This window comes from Miniopterus natalensis, chromosome 13 (genome assembly GCF_054644295.1).
Source record: "Miniopterus natalensis isolate mMinNat1 chromosome 13, mMinNat1.hap1, whole genome shotgun sequence".
Classification (NCBI taxonomy): Eukaryota; Metazoa; Chordata; class Mammalia; order Chiroptera; family Miniopteridae; genus Miniopterus; species Miniopterus natalensis.
The window spans coordinates 23,104,509-23,124,242 of record NC_142093.1 but is presented as its reverse complement, the minus strand read 5'-3'; the positions used below and the strand labels follow the sequence as shown (position 1 = coordinate 23,124,242).

The 19,734-nt window shown below is 47.8% G+C and overlaps 1 protein-coding gene across 2 annotated transcripts in view; it reads left to right on the top strand.

Annotated features, from left to right (window-relative positions):
• The first annotated feature begins 18,660 nt into the window (after nt 1-18,660).
• The window catches only part of SRBD1 (S1 RNA binding domain 1), a 143,292-nt gene continuing 142,218 nt past the window's right edge, over nt 18,661-19,734 (top strand). Inside the window, exon 1 of one of the 2 annotated variants that reach the window (XM_016204094.2) lies at nt 18,661-18,732. The gene's annotated coding sequence lies outside the window, so the exon portion shown is untranslated. Of the gene's footprint in view, nt 18,733-18,755; nt 18,861-19,734 lie in introns of those variants that run through there. The other variant, XM_016204093.2, reaches the window with a different exon arrangement.

Below are 19,734 nucleotides of genomic sequence, written 5' to 3'. Positions count from 1 at the left end.
GGCAGGATGGAGAACCGACGCCCCGGCGCTCCGAGCCGCGGGGACCCGAGCCCCGGTCGCCCCACCCCGCGCGCTGCCTACACCTTGCCGCGCGGCGCCCCGGCGCGGGCGATTCTCAGGGAGGGCATGTATTTCCTCGCCGGGCTCCTAACGGAAAGCGGGGGGAGAGCCGGGGACGTCCGCGAGCCGAGCGCGCCGCTCCCCCGCCGCGAGCGGCACCTCCAGGCGCGAGGGGCGCTCGGCCCGCGGCCAGCTGCGGGGGCCGGGGGCCGCCTCGCCGCGCTCCGGTCGGGCTGCGGGCAGCGGGCGCCGCGCCCGGCGCTTACCTACCTTCCCGAAACATAATCCCCGGGAAATTTTGACTCCGGGAGGTTGAGGGGGCGACGGGGCGGGGACGAGAACCGGGGGCGCAGATTTCAACCCGGATCCTCTTCGCACACCCAGCGCCCGCCTCTGACCGCGCGGGGCGGGGGATGGACCGAGGGATGTTCAGTCTATCCGGAGGGATGCATGTCGAGAGGAAACGGTCCTCCTAGAAGCCGGATTTTTAAAAATCCACAAGCCCCGCAGCCTGCCCGGCCGCCGCCTCTAGGGCGAAGCAGCGCCGCGCCGCAGTCGGCGATCGGGAGGCGCCAGGCGCCCGGAGTCTCAAATCCGCGCGGGCTGCCAGTCGGGGCGGCCGAGCTCCGCTCCGGCCCGGGGCGCAGGCCGGCCCCGCGGTGGCGGCGCGGCGGCGGGGCCGGGACTGCACTCGGCGCGGCCCCACCTCCGGGCGCCGGCCGCCCGCGGCGCTCTCCGTCCCCTCGGCCGCTGCCCGGCGCCTCGCTCTCGGTCGGAGCGCGAGCGAGTCTGCCTCCCTCTGATGCAGGAAATGCGCAAAAGACGTCAGAGCGAGAGTGTGTGAGTGTGTGCGCGGGCGCGCGCGCTCCCGTGTTTAGGGAAATAGAAAGTTTTGCCGGTTGGGGGAGCAATACGGGAAAGTGAGCCGAGCGAGGCCGCGGGGAGCCCGCGAGCCTGCCGGGGGCGGCGCGGGCGGCGGAGCCAGGGGGCACCCCGCGGGGCCCGGGGGCGGCGCGGGGCCCGGGGGGCGCGTGCCGGTGCCCTGGACACCTGGCCTTTGATCTCCGCGGGCGACAGCGGGCCGCGCACCTCCTAGGGCTCCGCGGCCGACGCTGTTTCAGACCCGCGGGTGGGAGGGGGGGCCGCCCTGCGGGAGAAGACTCGGGACCCCCAGCCCCCCGACTCGGGCTGCGGCGGGGGGGCCCGGGGGCAGCGGCCGGCCCGCGGTGCTGCCGGACGCCGGCTGGGGGCGGCCGGGGCGGGGGCGGCGCGCGGCTCGCGGGAGTTTTCACGCGTTTTCCCTCCTCCCTTCCCGGAGCGCTCTCCCCTCGGGGACCCGTCCTGCGCGTCTCGGGCGCGAGAACTTGTTGACAAGCGAAAGCTCAGTAGGAGCGGCTCGCTGTGCGTACGCCCCACAGCGGCTGCGTGTTTACCCTGGACCTCGCGGCCCGCTCGGGACGGCGCCGCTCGACGCGCGGGCGGCCGGCTGCGGGAGCGGCGCGCCCCGCGGGGCCGGGGCCGGGGCCGGGGCCGGGCCGGGGCCGCGCTAATTTCCTCCGTGACCTTTAAACTCGGGCTGGAAGCCGCGGCCGAGGCGTCACGTGAGGCCCCGGCCGCCGGGGAAGCATTTCCTCCGCGGGAGCCGCGCGCCGGGAGGGCCCCGCGAGGGGAGGCCCCGCGCCCGGGAGGCGGCGCCGCCGGAGGGTCCCGGGACCGGCGGGAAAGGGGCCGCCTCCGCAACCTGAGCGGGGCCCGTGCCGATGGAAAAGGAACCCTCGGCCCCCCCAGGGCGCCCAGTCAAGCCCGGGCGCCTGCGGGAATCGTCCTGCGCGGAGTGTTTATCTGGAAAGTGCGGACCAGAATCCGGATCCCACCTCTCCATCGCGCCTCTCGGTGGAAAAAGGTTAGCACTGCCTGCGGCTTAAAAAGGCCGAAGGCCTGGAGGGAGGCAGCCCCCTGGGACCGCAGGACACCGAGTGCACACGCGGGTCGCAACAGTGATGGGAAAGGCCCCGAGGTGGCCGGCAGGTGCTCTCTCCTCGGCGGCCGCTGCTCTCGGGTCTCACAGGGCGTGTCTAGAAGCCAAATGAGGTCGTTCACAGGCACAGCTATGCCTGACTTGGCCACCCCCACCAGCTGGACACTATATTCGAAAATCTGTCAGTTTGACAAAGCACAAGTGTGATATCTCATTGCTGTTTAATTTTTATTTCTTTGAACATCAGAACTTTTTCCTCCTTGCTTCTTCCTTCCCCCATTCTGTTTTTCTTAAACTTTTCCGCCCCTTCAGGGGCATTTGATTGAAGACAGTTGGCAGCCAATAGGGCTTGACCTTCTGAAAGTGCATTTGGGAAGCAGAGCCAGTGCTAGGATGAGGTACCTGAGATACTTGACAAAGGGGCAAAATTTAAAGGGCACCAATAAACTCAGTAATGACGATAAACAATGCTTGAATGCAATATTTTTAAAAATCAAAATTTATGTAAAGATTTAGCATGAACATATCCAAAGTTTAAATCATTTTCAATATTGCATTAAAATATTACTTACATTTACTGAGTTTATTGGCACCCCTGAAATTTTGCACCTAAGATGAGTTCTTCATTTGCCTCACTCTAGCCCTGACCCTGCTGGGAAGTCTTAGAAAGGCAAGGATTTCATGAACTTAGAGATCCTTGAGTAAACAGTGCTTCAGGCCTGCCCTTTCTCTGGACGAGCTCTATCTTACCACCAACACAGACAGACTGAAAAACATTGGCCAAAATTATTCCTCTCTAGTATGTTAAGCAGGAGACAAGTTTAGAATTATGGACACTCTGAATTGAACTTTTTGCATAATATCATATCCCACCTCCACGCAACACCTCCAACTATATTAAATGGGGTCTGTTGCCATCTCCCTGAGTGGGCATTCTTAAAAGGATTCGTTCTATTCTTCCTCGTGACCTAAGTAAGGTTACAGGAGGCAGCACCTGCCTCTCAGCATCTTAGCAGACTGTGTTACACATGGAGATGATCACACTGCCATTCTTAGATGCAACCAGTACCAGTGTGACCTCTCCTTTCGATGATAAATCTTGGGAGGGGGAGGGGAGTAACCAAAAGCCTTACTGAAAGACTTAGCCAAACTGCCTGTTTTGCACCGAATGACTATTTATATAAAAGTGGAGAATGCTGATCATCCACATGCAAACACTGCTAATTTCCTGCCTTTTTACACCCTTATTTCTAAATAAATCTCTCACCTCCCTACTCTCAAACTTGGCTGGATGAAAATACGCATTCTCCAGGGGCACCATGGACATGCCAGGTGTGAGCTTGTTTAGGGGAAAACCCTTACGTTTACCTGGGAAGGCGGGTCTAAAATAACTCTCTGCTCCACAGTCATGTGAAAAGAAAAAGAAGCACTTGCAGGAGGAAAATTTCAAGTGTAAAATTCCAATCAACAATTATTGTTTACTTCATCCTCTTGGCACCTGTGTATAGTCCTGAAAGACAGGACAGCCTTTGGCGTAGACACTGAGTAAAACGCCCTTTGGTTTCCAGCTATGGCTTAGTCATCTGGTGATCTTTGGGAGAGGGGAAAGGGAAGGAAGGAAAGTGATATAAAATTTTTTGCAAAGATACTCGGGATGGTGCTCCTCTCCTTTTAAACTTAAGGCTCGTGGGGAAAGGACTGAAAGAGTCCCCGGGCAGCGTGGTAAGTGCTGCCATGGAGGGAGGGGTGCACCAGCCTCTGGGGCTGCCTGCGTAGGCACCACCCGGGAGGCCTAGGCTTTCCAGGAGGGACTTCTCCAGAGGCAAAGAGGCATTGGAGGCACAACAGAGCACAGGTAGGTAAGAGCAAGGCTGCTTGGGATGAGCACGTGGCCAGGCGGACCTGGCAAGTGGCAGGGAGTAAGATGCGGGAAGCTAGGTTGACCAGATAACTAAGACCTTGCAAAGGCATTTGAACTTTTTTCTTGAGAGACACTGATCATGCTAAAGTGGGGAAGAGTATAACAGGAGTTAATACTTTAAAAAGGCAATTTTGCCAGGATGGATATATTTCTCTTCTGTAATCCCCCCCCCCCCAAGAAGATTTATCCCAATACAGGATGTTAGACAGAAGACCCAAGTCCAAAGATGACTGATGCTCCATCTGATCAAAAATGAAACAGTCTGTGATACTGTTTAAATCAGCTAAGGGGAGCAAGGAGGGGATACCAGAACCTTAGACTAGCATGTGAATATTCACGTCCTTGTTACTGTGCTGGCCGTTGCCATTTATAGAATGTTGGTGGTTTCTGCAGAGGTTTTGCCTGGTAGGGTCTGTCATCCGTTCCACACATGCTCCATGGAACAGAATTCAGCCGCCTGGGCCATGGGATGGAAGGTACAGCAGCACAATTACACAGAAACCTTCCAGAGTTTATCTGAGTGGCCCTGCTCCAGCCTAACCCCCACTTGAACCCCACCCCAGGCCCACCCTGTTATTATCGGCTCGTGTCTGGCCTGCCACGTCTGCTAATTTTGGCTCCATCTCTTCTCTGAATTCTGTTGCAATGACCCAGAGACCAAGTCTCCCTTACACCTGCAAGGAGGCGGAGGGATCAGACGCAAGTCCGTAGAGCTTAAAGGCGAATGAGGGCAGCAGACGACCTGGTGCCCTTCCTTCCTCACTTCCCTTGAGCCTGAGCCCCCCTCTTTCAGGCACCATATAGAAAATAATATTACATACCACATCTTTTTGGTTCTGATGTTGGATGCTGGGCTGCATCTTGGGACTTCTAAGTGCACGAATCAATCCATGGGTCTTTACGAAGTACCCGCCTTGTCCAGGACACGGGCAGGTGCTCTAGGGAGGACGGGTAGATCTGTGGATGGTTCCCGCTCCACTTGGAGGAGAGAGGAAGAGCAATGCAGTCATTTATTTAGCAGTTGGCACTGAGCCCCATGTCATCTGCAGCACCGGGGAAACATGATGACACACAATGACCCTTTATGAGTTGGGATGGACCAGGACACGCTGTTGTAATAACAGTCCTCAAACATAAGGTCTTATCATCACGTTGTGCTAACCATCACGATGTCCACTAGGTCCCTCACGTGGCCTCCCTCCCCACCCCACAAGGAGGCTAGGAAGTTCTCCCAGCCACAGGGGCGGGGAGCCTGTAGTATTTGGTGAGTAGCACTGAAGACTGCCACAGACCCTGTCCTCAAATATCTGGTGCAGAAAGAACTCAGGGTAGCACAGGGTAAATGACAGATAAATTTCACAGTCAGAAAATGCTGTAGTAATGCAGAGGTCACAGAGATCACAACTAATGGCCTAAGTCACTGCATACAGAAGACTTCAGAAGACATGGAGAATCCTGCCTACTATCAGAACTAGCGGCCACCTAAGCTCCTTTTCCCCTTCAATATGTCCAACCTAACAGGATCCACAGCGACTTCACAACAAAGTCAGTACTAAGGAGGCATTTGGACATAAAAGAAATAAGTAAGACCTGTTTGTTACACTCTGCAGGATTTGAGCAATCACCTGGCCTATGTTCTGTATTATTATTAAGTTCCTCCATTAAACGAGGAAACTGAGACCTAGAGAAGTTAACTGACTTGCCACAGGAGAAAAAAGTTGTAAATAACCAAAACACTAGTCAGAGGTCTAGAATCAACTCTCTCACTTCCTAATTTATTTTACTGATTGTTCTACAGTGTCATGTGGAACCACCGCAATGCCACTTAATGGTAATGACTCCAAGTACATTTTAATTCTTTGGAAGCAAAATTTCTGTAAATCCAAGGTCCAGGTTTGTTTTCATTGTTGGTTCCAAATTTAACTGGCCTTAGTGCCAAAAAATATTATAGACTTAAAATAATCCTCAGGAGACTGTGATATTGATAGGAGTTCTTCCTGAAACTGTTTTGATGGTACATGTTTTTAAAATAAAAGGACTTTGTTGGTTCTCAGTTTTTCAGTGTCTTCTCTCCTAACGCCCATTAGGTATACTTTCGGCATATGGTCTTATGGCACCTGTACCAAGTGTGACAGCTGTTTCTGCACGCTCCCTGTGGGCATCTCCTCGATTAGCAGATGACTAATCTGACTGTGCCCGTGAGGTGATAGATCTCTCACCCATTCTGGACATTTGGTTAATCCATGGCTACTTCTAACTTACTTTTCAGGATCAAGGAGCTGGGACTCCAGGGCAGGGAATAGGGTCTTCTGTCACAGATAACAATTACGTAGCTATAACCAATGTAAAACCAGAACTGGTTAAAATCACAAGGAGGATCCGATGTCACAAATACGTGGTGCAGGCTGGCAAGACCCTTGTCTCCTTTAAGGCCTGACCCTCCGCGGCCCCTGTTCCTACTCCCGGCTGAAGCCAAGGACGCCCTCCTGGACGCCCGCTCCCCGCTCTCCCCTCGCAGCCCTGACCTCCGGGCGCCGCAGTGGGCGTGCTGGGCGCCTGTCTGCTTTGCACGGCCTGTAAGTTCCGAGGCGCAGGCGGATTCGTCTCAATACCTGCTCCCCAGTGTCCTGGGCATAGCAGGTGCGACTTTGTGCTCTGTAAGTATTTGTCACAAGGATGCCGCTTTGAAATGGTCAGTTTTCCCTTCCTTGGCCGGTGAGCTCCGTAGGCAAGGGCGCGCATCCCGCAGGGCCCCGCAAGCGGGTCCTGGGCGCTCAAGTCCCCGGGGGCTGGCGCCCGGCAGCTGCTGCGCCCGAGCCGCGACCACCGCGCCCCGCTCCGCGAGCCGACAGCGCCCTCTGGCGGGCCCTGCGCTCCCAGCCGGCTGGTCTCCCGGCTTCAGCTCCCGAAGGCCGGCAGGAGCCCGGGATCACCTAAGCAGGTCCAGGGGCAGACCCCGGGCGTGGACCACTGGCTTTATCCACATGCCCACCGTGAGCAGGGGCAAATTCAATCGGACAAAGACATACTGCTGTATGCAAAATTTGTGCTGTCATTAAAAAACAACACACAAAAAACCAAACCACTAGGCTTCTCAAAGTGAAGAATTCTGTCCCTTTACACTGCATTGGAACAGCAGGCCGTTCATTTGCCAGTTAGATCCATGCTGGGTTCAGGAAAAACAGAGATAGAGGAGATGCAGCCCGCGAGTTTGAGAAGCTAAAACTTGAAGGTAAAGGAATGTCAGAGGCCTCCACACGGACAACAGAGACAGGCCCTGCTTTTTTCTTGTTTTGGACTGTGGGTCAGTTCCTGAAGCTAAAGTGAGGGTTGTGAGAAATGGCCAAGGAACCCCCAGAATGGAAAATATTGGAAGTGGAAGGGACTGGAGCTCCCTCAGAGGTTGCTCCTCTCATTCCAGCAGATAACTTGGCTACCTTTTCTGGAAACACACACACACACAGATGCCATCAGCTGGGGGGGTATCACTCAACTTTTTGCCATCAAACCCAACAACCACTTAGGAGGGGAGAAAGGATGAGTATCGTTCCTCCGTCACCTGAATAATCCTGTCATTTCAGCAACAGAGAAGTATGGGGTGGGATCCAGTTTGGAAACTCAGTGACAGTTCTAGGATCTTCTCAAGGGGCCCTGCCTTATTCAAATGTAACAAGGAGTTTGTAACAACTACCTTGTAGAATAACAATGGGTATTGTCGTTCAGATAGGTGCAGTCCTGACACAGAGTAGTTCTCAGGAAATTCCTTTATATACTGCACTCAGTCCCTAAGGAGCATTTCTTTTTTTAATCCATTCTATCTCTAGCACTGATAGCTCCCCCAAGGTAGCCTTTTAACCAGCTGGCTCCTGGATTATGGAGTTTGGGTGTGAAGGGTCCAGGAACACAAAGGGATTTGCCCTGGGCCCAGCACCCACTAAGAATGGCCCTGAGACCAGGTCTGAGATGTCCCCTCTACACTGCTCCTTCTCACAGCAAGAGAGAGGCCTGCAGGAAAAATTCAAGGAACTTGAATAAAATATAAGTAAACAAATCATGTGGCTAACCAGCTTCCCCTTGCAGCCATGGTTGAGTTTTCCAGCCACTCAACCCAACTGGAACCCTAATTTATGTGCACCCCCCCTCAGTGGCTGTGAAGTAGTAATTATTTATCTCTGCCTCAGAGAAGAAATTGAGGCATGGTTGGCACCCAGACACGGCCTCCCGTCCCATCCTTCAGCACACGGTTGACACACACACTGCTCTGTTAGTTCAAGTTCCCACCCGGACTCCCTCATCCCGGGGGGACCAGTGTTCCTACAAGATGGGAACAGCCCAACAACTGACCTTACGAGAGCAGTGCGAGTGCAGGAACTGACCTTGCCAACATGACACATGGCATGTCATTGTGGTTTTTCTCTAGCGAGAGAAACTGAGAAGTGGTCAATGTTTCCCACGTTTGCCTCTCGTGACATCCACACGTTCTGTGTTTGTCTGTGCCAGAGCATGAATATTCAACAGCAAAATGGGTGGGGCATGCACAAGGCAGGGTCCGGTGGGAGGGACACTTTACAATGTATCACAACTCAACTTCCACTATTTGTTTCTTAAAATAGCAACAGTAGTAATAGTAGTAGTAGTAATAGTAGTAACAATAACAATAATAATAGCTAACTAGCAACTATTGGTTGAGAACTCTGTACCAGGCACTAACATTTTTTTTAATTTATTTTAAAATTTTTATTTGATTTTAGAGAGAGAAGGGACAGAGAGAAAGAGAAACATGGATTTGCTCTCCCACTCATTCATGCACTCACCAGTTGCTGAAGAGGCAAGAGGGGGAGTAAAGCCTATTGAGACCTTGATTTCAGACTCTGGCCTCCAGAATTGCGAGAGAATAAAATTTCTGGTGTTTTAAAACTCCAGTTTACGGTAGTTTGTTGCAGCAGCCACAGTTAGTTTGCTGAGTGTTATAATGAGACAATGACCCAGAAAAGGAAGTCTTCAGGTCATCACAAGTTCATTAACTCTACAGGGGTCAGCCCTCCTCCAGAGCCCTCCCCTTGACCCTAAGTGGGCCAGTCAGCTTGCGCCCCCCCCCCCCCCCCCCCCCCCCCCGCTCAAAGATGAACTTATAACTCCTTCTAGCCACACATTTCTTCCCAACCCTGGCTATAGATGTTGCTCCTCACCGTGGCCATTTGTCTTTCAAAGAAATCAAATGAAACAATATGGTAGATTGCTCAAGACAAACTTTTCTCATTCCTGGGGGGCACAACTCATCAGGCCCTGTCTAAGAGCCTACAACTTTCCCTAAGAAGAAGGACACGTTCGGTAGATTCACTCCCCCAGGTGACTTTGCCCCGGTAACTGAAATAGTTTGAGACTGTCAAAGAGCTAAGAATATAAGTTTGTGCAAGTACTGTGAGCCTGGTCTTGTGTTAGGTATTTACATACACAATCTCACTCACTTTTCACAGAAATCACATGAGGTAAGTAGTAGTATTGTTCCCATGATCATACAGTGTATGTTAGAAAGCAGATTCAAGGTGGTCTATTTGGCTCCAAAGCCCATGTTTTACACACAAGGAATTGCGACCTTCTGTGAAAGTTAGAAAAATCTCAAGACCGAAGGCAAGAGATGAGTGAGGGAAGCACTGGATTCATGCTTTTGTGTCCCTCTTTCCCTACAGGCAGCGGCAGAATGTCTCCAAAGTCCCTAAAAAGACCCAATCAACCCTCTGATGAAAGGAGTCTAGGCTGTTAAGGACAAATGACCAAATGACGCTGTGGCTGTGGAATGACAGGGAGCTTTAATGTGGCTCACTGGCGCCCTGAGCTACTCAGTAACTCTGGGATGGCGGATCACTTGGAAATGAAGAGGCAGGAACAGCCTCCCTTGGGCTTGGGGTGCATGTTTCAGTCCACCTCTGGTGGCCAGTAAAGCCTGTCTGTAAAAGGCAGCTGTGCTGTTGACTTCTCCTGTTCCACTTGCCCCTGCTTCCAGCCCGCCCTCAGCCTGCAGAATACACCGTCCCTGAAAGACAGGCTCCCGCAGTCTCACTGGGCCGCCAGCTTTCAGGGTGGCATAACCAAGAACAGCCCAGGTTTTAAGAGAAAAACACTAAGCTTGCCAAAAGGAATATAAGTTTTTAACACCCTCCCCCCATTTCTTGGTTATGATCACCAATTTCTCTCTTGCACCCCATTGTTTGGTAAAAACCTTGCTTCCTTCTCACTGCCTCCTGCCTCCCTTAGGAGAGAATTTTCCCTTTCCAGGCAACTGCCCAGTTGTCCAATTTTCAAATTGAGCAACCACACACTTGTTCCCTCACTAATAAGCTTGGTTCAGAAGAGGCAGGTGCAAGGCTGCCTCTGGAAAATGGTTCTGGGAATGCGGGTTAAGACTAGTCTTTCCTTCACTGGTCTGTTTGCTCGAATTACCTTTGAAGTTTACCCAAAACTCCTCTGGTCACCACCCAGCAGGATCTGTTTACCTGCAGTTCAGCTTTCTTGGAACATTTCTCTTAGGACATGGATGGGACCCAGGTTCTGGGTCCCTGCCTGGCCAGTTACCAGCTGTGTGATTCAGAATGAATCACATAGTGGCACCGAGCCTCAGGGCCCTCCTCATCCATACAAAACAGGCGAGTCATCCCTGACAAACAAGAGAAAGTACACTGAAAACTCCAGGAGCCGGGCGGGTGTAAATAAGATCATTGTGAAAATCCTTGCCCCACCAGGATGTTAGCTGGGCTACTATCCAAACTAACAGAGACAGCTTAACAGGAGAAAATGGAAGTTTAACACATGCGCCTGGGGGATTCACACAGGTGTGAGATGACCATCATTCCACGGAAATTCCAAAGAGAGCCCTGGCTGAGTGGCTCCACTGATCTTCGAGATGAGCAGATGATTTTTATCTTTCATTCTATCAATGTGGTCTGGCACATTGACTGATTTGCACATGCCGAACTGTTCTTGCATCCCAAGGATAAATATCACTTGATGTTGGCACATGATCCTTTTAATGTGTTACTGAATTTGGTTTGCTAATATTTGGCTGAGAAGTTTTGCATCTACATTCACCAGAGACATTGGCCTGTAGTTTTCTTTTCTTGCAGGGTCCTTATCTGGCTTTGGTATCAGGGTAATGTTGGGCTAATAAAATGAGTTTGGAAGTGTTCCCGGCTCTTCACATTTTTTGGAAGTTTGAGAAGGAATGGCATTCATTCTTTTTTAAATGTTTGGTAGGACTCACCAGGGAAACCACCTGGGCTCTTCTCTTCTGGAAGGTTTTTGATTACTGATTCTATCTCTTTACTCGTTATTGGCCTGTTCAGATGTTCTGTTCATGATTTAGTCTTGGTAGGTTGTATGTTTCTAGGCATTTATCCATTTCTTCTAGGCTATCCAATTTGTTGCCATATAATTATTAATAGTAGTCTCTTATGATCCTTTCTGTTTCTATGATATCAGTTATAGTCTCATTTCTGACTTTGAGTCTTCTCTCTCTTCTTCTAAATTAGTCTAGCAAAGGTTTGTTAATTTTAATTTTAATTTTTTAAAAAATCAAACAGTTCTTAGTTTTGTTGAGTTTCCTTAAAACAGCTACTTTGAATTCTTTATTAGGTAAGGTGAAGATCCATGTTGTTGAGGTTGGTAACTAGAAGATTATTGTGATTCTTGGGTGGTGTCATGTTTCCTTGATTTTCCATGTTTCTTGAAGTTCTGCATTGCTGTCTTTGCATTTGAAATAGCAGTCACCTTCTCCAGTCTTTACAAACCTTTTTTTTTTTTTCCCCAGTGCTGTGCTAGAACATCTCCACTGGAAACTTGGACCCATAAAAGCTCTCTCATCTGTGGCTGATTGCCCAATGCAGTGTTTTTCATGGGCTCCTAGGCCATGGTCAAGAAGGGCTGGAGTCCAGGCCAGCGCCGGGACAGGCACGAACGCCACGCGACATCAGCCTTTTCTCCCCAGGTTTTTTCCATTTGTAAATCATCAACCAGATGTTTGTTGGTAAAAATTAAGTTCAGTATCACTGTTACTCTCATTGTAATGGGCCATTTCTAGTGAATTGTTAAGAAGTTGTTCCATAAGAAAATATATAAATATATCAGATGCTCTGCTTGTATTAGTCTTTCCAACAGAACCTACCAGCAGCATCTAGAGAGGTGAGGTGACAAGCATCTTGAAAAGAAAAGCAGTTTAACTGCCACCAATGTACTTGGCAACAGTTGGGTTACCGTCATAGCTCATGCATGGTGTTTGCTAAATGAACCAGGAGTCAACTGCAGTGAATAACTGTGAAATGTTGGCAGGTTACACGTGTCATTAAAACAGCATTGCTAATTCATTCCTGTTGAAGATAATATTTAGGAATGCAAACATCCCAGACCACTGGGAAGCCACATCCCAGACCACTCTGAATTTTTATATACGGAAAAAATAATATTAATCTCAAGTCAGCAAAATCAATCCTAGCCATCCTGGGTGGCAAAGAACAACTGATAACCAAACTGAGATATCAGGCCTTTTCCAAATAGAGCTAAACAAGTTTAGTACAGAATAGAAGTAGAATTTTCAGAGCCAGAACTTTTCAAGTCTCCAGAGATGAGATCCAAACCAGAGCTGGTTGAGTGTGGGTAAGAGCAGGTTCCAAGGTGATTACTATCAATTCCTGTTGGCATTTTTGTTCCCTTTTATTGGGAAGCTGGTGCAAGGTGAAGCGAGCTTAAAGGCCCAGCAGTAAACTGAACAATTTTTGGTGGTTTGTGTGTTGGGGCTAAAAATAGAATACTTCCTAGAATTAGGACAGCTCTAATTTTATATAAATTTACTTTTAGTAAGATTGATTAATGTGCAACTAACAAAACATTTCCTTGTGATGAGAACTTTTAAGGTCTATTCTCTTAGTAACTTTCCAATATACAATATAACATTGTTAACTATAGTCATTATGTTGTACATTGCATCCCTAGAACTTATTTATCTTATAACTAGAAGTTTTCATTATATTATGAAACAGTGTGGGGGCATTATTTTTAATATACCTTTGAATATGCGCTCTTACTTATCTAGACTCCATCTCTCTGGAATCCAGTTCATCCAGTTTATTGACCAGGAGATTATGTAGAATATTTACAATATTAAAAAATATTTTGGGGTGCTTTGTTAGGTAGCAACAGATAACTAATACATAAGGTTTTAGTTGATGTAGGTATGTAACTATTTTGTATGTGACTCTTTTTTAGTTCTTGAGGTTTATGATACATTTATTTAATTGTATACTGTAATTTTGGGTGAATTACTTAAACTCTCTGAGTTTCGGTTTCATCATCTTAAAATGGGGGTAAATATATCACCTATCTAGCCTCAAAGGATTATTTTAAAAACCAAAAAAAGTATCATACAAATAGTAAGGAATCTATAAGCGTAAGCTAAATTGGTGTGGCAAGCAGGAACTATAAATATCTGGTCTACCTTTTGGGAGGGCAAGTTTAAGGTTAAGTACCATAAAACACTATATTTAGAAGTCATATTTCTACAGCTCAGTCCTCTAATTTTCCTAAATCAAGTGTACAGTAAGGATTAGACCAGCCTTTCGGTAATGTGTAGAACCCCCTGGTGTCCTCATACACATGTAGACACTACCTTAAACTCATTAAACTGGGATCTTGGGGGTAGGGGTAAGAATCATCATTTTTAAAAAGCTCTGCTAGTGCCCGGCCAGGCGTGGCTCAGCGGTTGAGCGTCGACCTAGGATCCAGGTGATCAGGGTTCGATTCCCGGTCAGGGCACATGCCCGGGTTGCGGGCTGCAGCCGATCAATGACTCTCTCATCATTGATGTTTCTATCTCTCTCTCTCCTTTCCTCTCTATGAAATCAATAAAGATATATTAAAAATAATAATAATAAAAAAGCTCTGCTAGTGATTCTTATGTGCATTAAAATTTGAGAAGTACCAGCTAATGCTTTCTAGTAACAGGCCTGAAAGTTATAGGAATTATAGACCTGAGTCTCCTAACTGATAACACTCAAGGCAGAAAGTTATTTAAGGCCCTTATGTATACAATACCTACTTCCGTTAAACCAGTGATGCTGGTTTCAGGAAAATTCATGTGTGTAAGAATGTTAGTGGTTTTGATACCATCTGTTAGCTACCTCTTGAAGGAATAATTTTTCTGTGTGCCATTATGCTGGCAGCTGCCTGTGATAACTTACTTCTCTTAAAACCAAGTATCATATCTGATAAAGGACTAGTATCTACAACATATGAAGGACCCTCATAATTCAACAATCAAAAAATCCAGTTAAAAATTGTCAAAATATTTGGACATTTCACCTAAGATATATATAAATACATTACATTAGTCATTAAGGAATGCAAATTAAAACTTTAATGAGATGCTCCTAAATACCAATTAAATGGCAAAACCAACCAACCAACCAACCAAACAACCAAACAAACGTGACAATATCAAATGCTGACAAGGATGTGGAGCAACTGGATCTCTCCTGCATTGCTGGTGGGAATGCAAAATGGTACAGCTATTTTGGAAACCAATTTAGTAGTTTCTTATAAAACTAAATACTCATCATATGACTCAGCAATCCTATATGTCGGCATTTATTTACCCAAGGGAAATGAAAACATATGTCCACACAAAAACTTGTACATGGATGTTTATAGCAGCATTATTAATGATGGCCCCAAAGTGGAAAAAACCCAAATGACCATCAACTGCTAATAGATCAACTGTGGTATGTCCACACAATGGAATGCTAACTGGCAATAAAAAGAAACAAACCAGTGATAGATGCAACAACATGAATTAATCTCAAATGCATTATACTAAATAAAAGAAACCAGACTCAAATGGCTACATACTACGTACCGTGTGATTCTGTTTATATGACAATCTGGAAAAGTTATAATTGTTGAGACATAAAACAGATGAGTGATCATCAGGGGCTGAGCGTGGGGATGAAGACTGACTAGAAAGGGCTTTTATTTTATTTTTTAGGTGATAGAAGTGTTCTCTATCTTGCTTGTGGTAGTGGTTGCATGACTGTATGTGTTTTTCAGAATAAAAAGTTGAGTTTTACTTTGTGTAAATTATACTCAATAAATTGGACTTAAAGCAAACAACAACACATACACACTTGGACATAGGCTAATCTGATGCATGTTGCTTTTCCGAGTTTGAATTCCAGTTAGTGTGAGAAGCTTCTAGTATTAAAATTCTGACTACAGGCATTCTGAATGAGTGTTTCAAGCCAACCATTTGCAGCTCAGTTCCATCTCAGTAAGCTGGAAGATGAACCAAAGGTACTACAAAGTATTCATTATGATGTATAGAGTCTCCTGACAAGGATCCCTGTGGTGATGAACAAAATAAATCTGGCCCCACTATGCTGCCTTTCATCCATTCCCTTCAACCTAACCAGTCATGCCATCATTAGGGTCCTAACAAGCCTTCCGGGGTTTCTATGCTTGGATCTCAGGCTATTTAATGACTATTTTAAGCCTCTGGGGTGGTCTTGGACACTATAAGAGGGTGATAAACTCACCAGGAGCAAATTCTGTGCATGAATGCAACTGATTGACTTTTAGCCAGTGAATTTGCCAGGCAAGTGATGAGTGGAACAGTGAGCCATGTAGTAGACACAATATTTTATCTATGATTCTGAATTTTTTTCTTAATCTTGCTTTTGATTGCATTCATTACAAAGTACTTCAAGGGTTTGTGAAAAATAAGTGGGAAAAACACTGTATTTCAGTTTTCAGCTAAAGATGAGTTATTTAATTTCTTTATACCTTGGTCTTCTCATTTAAGATTTTTTAAAAAGAATTGTTTATTGATTTTTAGAGATACAAGAAGGGAGAAGAGAGAAACATCAATATGAGAATATAACATTGATTGGCTGCCTCTGGCATGCCCACTATTGGGGGTGGAGCAGCAACCCAGCCATGTGCCCTGACTGGGAATCGAACAAGCCACCTTTCAGTGCATGGGAGATGCCTAACCAACTGAGCCACACCAGCCAGGGCTGGTCTTATTTATAAAAAGAGGATGATAGTAACATCTCATGAACTGATACGTGAATTGAATATACAACATTAACTTTGCGCCTGGCACATAATAGATGATCAATGAATATGTTATTACTATTATTACAGTCCTCCTGGGGAGATAGAACCCATAGGGAAAGGGCTCAAAAACATAAGACAGTAAGATACAAATGATAACATACCAATGAATGTCATATGAGGAGCTATATGCTTTGGAGCAGTAAAATAAATAACCTCCAAGCAAATCCAAAACATGTTTTCATTACTCCCAAACCCTACTGCATAGTCTCAGGTGGGTGTCTAGATTATTCCAGGCTAAACCCTAGCATTTCTTAGAATTCAGCACTTATGATCTACAGGTAAACAATAGCTTGGGCAAGGTCCTAAAGAGAAAAGGCAGTTTTTGTGGTGGGGCCTGGTTTATACTTAGTGATTACAAATTTCCTTTCACAGATTTTAGTGGGAGTGGCTCCTTTGCAAAATTCCAAGGGAAATGTTTTCTAGACAGTCTTACTTGTCTTTGGAGTAGGCCACCACTTGCATTCATTTTAGAGGACTTTGTCCCAACTTTTATTTTTCCCGGATGTCTGATGTCTAAAACCTTACTAAGTTATTTATTCCTTCCTTTCCCAGTTGAAAGGCATATATTCCTGGTGGAAAAGAGGGGAATCAAGGTCCAGCACTATGTTGGCCAATCCTTACTCTCACCCTCACTGTGCAGTGTGCCTACTACAAACCCTTGAATCTAGACTGTCTTATATGGGTCTCTCTCTTTTTTAAAAATCCTCACCCCCAAAACTATGTTTTATTGATTTTAGAGAGAGAGGAAGGGAGAGAGAAACGTGGATTGTTTGCTTCCGATACATGCCCAGACCAGGGAGCGAACCCACAACCTAGGTAGGTATGTGTCCAGAAGGGGAATCAAACCCACAGCCTTTGGTGCATGGGATGATGTCCCAACCAATTGAGCTACCTGGCCAGGGCTTGTATGAGTTTGCCTTTTGTGACTATATCTAGTCCCCAGTCTGGCTTGTAAATTCCTCTAGGGCAGGAATTATTTCAAAAGATTTTATAGAAGATTGATTCACCATGATCCTTATTTATTCCCTACCTTAAACCTGTATAGCACAATTTGACATCAAAAGTAGGTGAATAGTAAATAGTAAATTACTGCTGTTCACTATGATGACCTGGTTTTCCTTCCCATAATCCCAGCCTGTAAAGTGTACTCTAGTATTCTTTCAGAATTGTGGGGCAGACTGTGATTGTAGCAGACAGCTCCGGACCTTCTGGAATCATTGCAAAAGGCAACATAAGGCTATAAGTTAAGAAGGAAAAAAACCCAAACTCTAAATCTCAGGAACTGACCTTACTGACCAAGGATCTTAGATATAGAAGAATAGAAAATTTAAAAGTCCTATTTTCCTACACATTGCAAAAATTATCCAGTGAAATTTATGTTTACTTTGGGTAAATCTGTACGTAGTAAGGCCCACTCATGGGTCATTTCAATAGCTTGCTCAGCTCTTCAGTACTCAGAGTCCTTGGAAATGACTTATTAGCATAGCAAGCTGCTTTTTAAAACAAATGCATGGGTTTTTGGTATGTTAAATTCTAATCTAAACTAACAACAGTCTTATTTCCCTCATCTTACAATCGAATTTTTTTTTTTTTACTGTTTCTATGAGTGTAGAGTATAGCGTGCTTGGTAAAAAGCACATCACCGAAAAACAAGTCATTTTTCGTTTCTACTGAGAACTGATTTTGAGGAAACGTATTCAAGGCAAAGTGAAAGAATTGCTAGAAAGGCCTTTACAGCTTTTAAGTCGCATTCGTGGAAAAAAGCGGGGTTTAGGGTATGGAAATGAAGCTAAGATACTTGGGACTCATTGTAATAAAAAACAGAAGCTACTTTTGTGTTCTGCGGAGGAAATCCCGGATCTGGAGAAGGGCGCAGCCAGGATACTGGGTATCAGCACTTTCAAAGCATCTGACAATGAACTGGGGCAGGGCTTTTTCCCATTCTCGCCCAAGAAACTTGGGTAACTGGCATCTGCATTTGCCTCGACTAATCCCGGGGGTATTTGCCCCTCGCTTGGATTGGGCACCCCGTCAGCTGGGGTGGCAGGGAGCGGGCAGCCCAGAAACAGGTGCAGGCACGGGCGCCAGGAGCCCCCAAAGAGCCCGGTTTCCGCTGAGGCCAGATGGCGGCGACCGCGGGGCTCAGCCGCTCCGCCGAGGGAGGGGGCCTCCTGGGCCGCGAGACCGAGGGTCAGAATCCTTAGAAAAGTTCCACATTTTCACAACACTGAAGCAAAACCCTTACCTTGGGGCTTAGGAAAAAATGAAATACACTAAAAAACACCCTTACTTAAAACCTGATTTTAGGACGTATAAAGCTCGATTGGGTTGTTTTTCATTTTTCTACTGAAAAGCCAAACAATGTAATAAAACGAGAGGAAAGCAGTCGAGGAGAAAGAAAACCACGGCGGCGGCGCCACCTCCCTCCGCTCTCACCTCTCGCTCCAGCCTCGCTCCGCGCAGCGGGCCCCACCCTGCTCTGGGCGCTCGGCGTCTTTGCAGCCAATCAGGGGGAAGCGAGGCGGGACTTCCGGCGTTTGAAAAACTTCCGGCGGGAACCGGAAGATGCGGACCCCCGCCGACTCCCGGGCCTTTGGATACGTGGTGCGGGAAGGTGAGCTGAGCGGCCGCCGCGGCGGCGGTCCTGCGCGCTCGCGTGAGCCCGGCGCCCTGGCTCCCGCCTTTTGGGGGCCGTGTAAAGAGTTATGAGCGCTCACTTGGGAACTAACGGCCATCTTTAAAGTGAGAAGTTTTTACTGTCTGTGGTCTGTGTCTACCAACTTACACCCTGAAAAATCCCTCTCGGCGTCTTAGTCAAAAAAAATGCAGCTGTTAGCGCGTCGAGGCAGACAAAGAGAAGCCCGGGCAAACCTAGACGGTGTTGGACGTCAGGTTTTCGGAGCCGAGGGAGGAAGCACCCTTCTCACTCGGGTCGGGGGACTCGGCCGCGCTCTCGGCGCGCGGGGCGCGGGGCGCGGCGGGGGCGCCGAGCGACCTGCGGGGAGAGGAGCGGTCGCTGGGGCGGCGTCCCGGGTGGGCCTCCCGCGGCCCCGCGCGGCGCTCAGGCCGTGTTTGGAATGAGAGACGGGCCTCGTCCTGGTGTTCGCGGTCCTGGGTTCCATTCCTTCTGCCACGGAGCGCTCCCCTCTTTGCTGACACCACTGAACCTCACGGGATCTCAGTCAAAAGAAAGTGGCGAGGCTCTGGTTTCTGAGGCCCTTTCGGGTGGTGCGGTGGTCCGGACTCCGTCGAGCGCCTGTGCCGACATTCGGAGCACTTCTGATGGTTCGCTCAGGGAAACGTCTTCAGATGCCTCTTAAAAAGCTGTTGCCCGTTGCTCTGCTTCTTAAATTTTTTAATAGTGGTTTCCCCTATTTTGATTATTTGTGTGCATGCAGGTTTCTCCGCGCCCGTATCCCGATTTTCACTTGCCCTAGTTCAGCCCTTTCCCCCTTAGTAACATCATAGAGACCTCCAAGTTATTGGTTTGACTGTGCTGCTGTGCCCACAGAGAAGAGACAGCTTGTAGACTGGAAAAATCTAAAGCCTCTAGGAAAAGGAAAGGTCTTCTGTTTCATCACTTTTTCAAGAAAGCAATGAGTGCCGTGTGTGATTT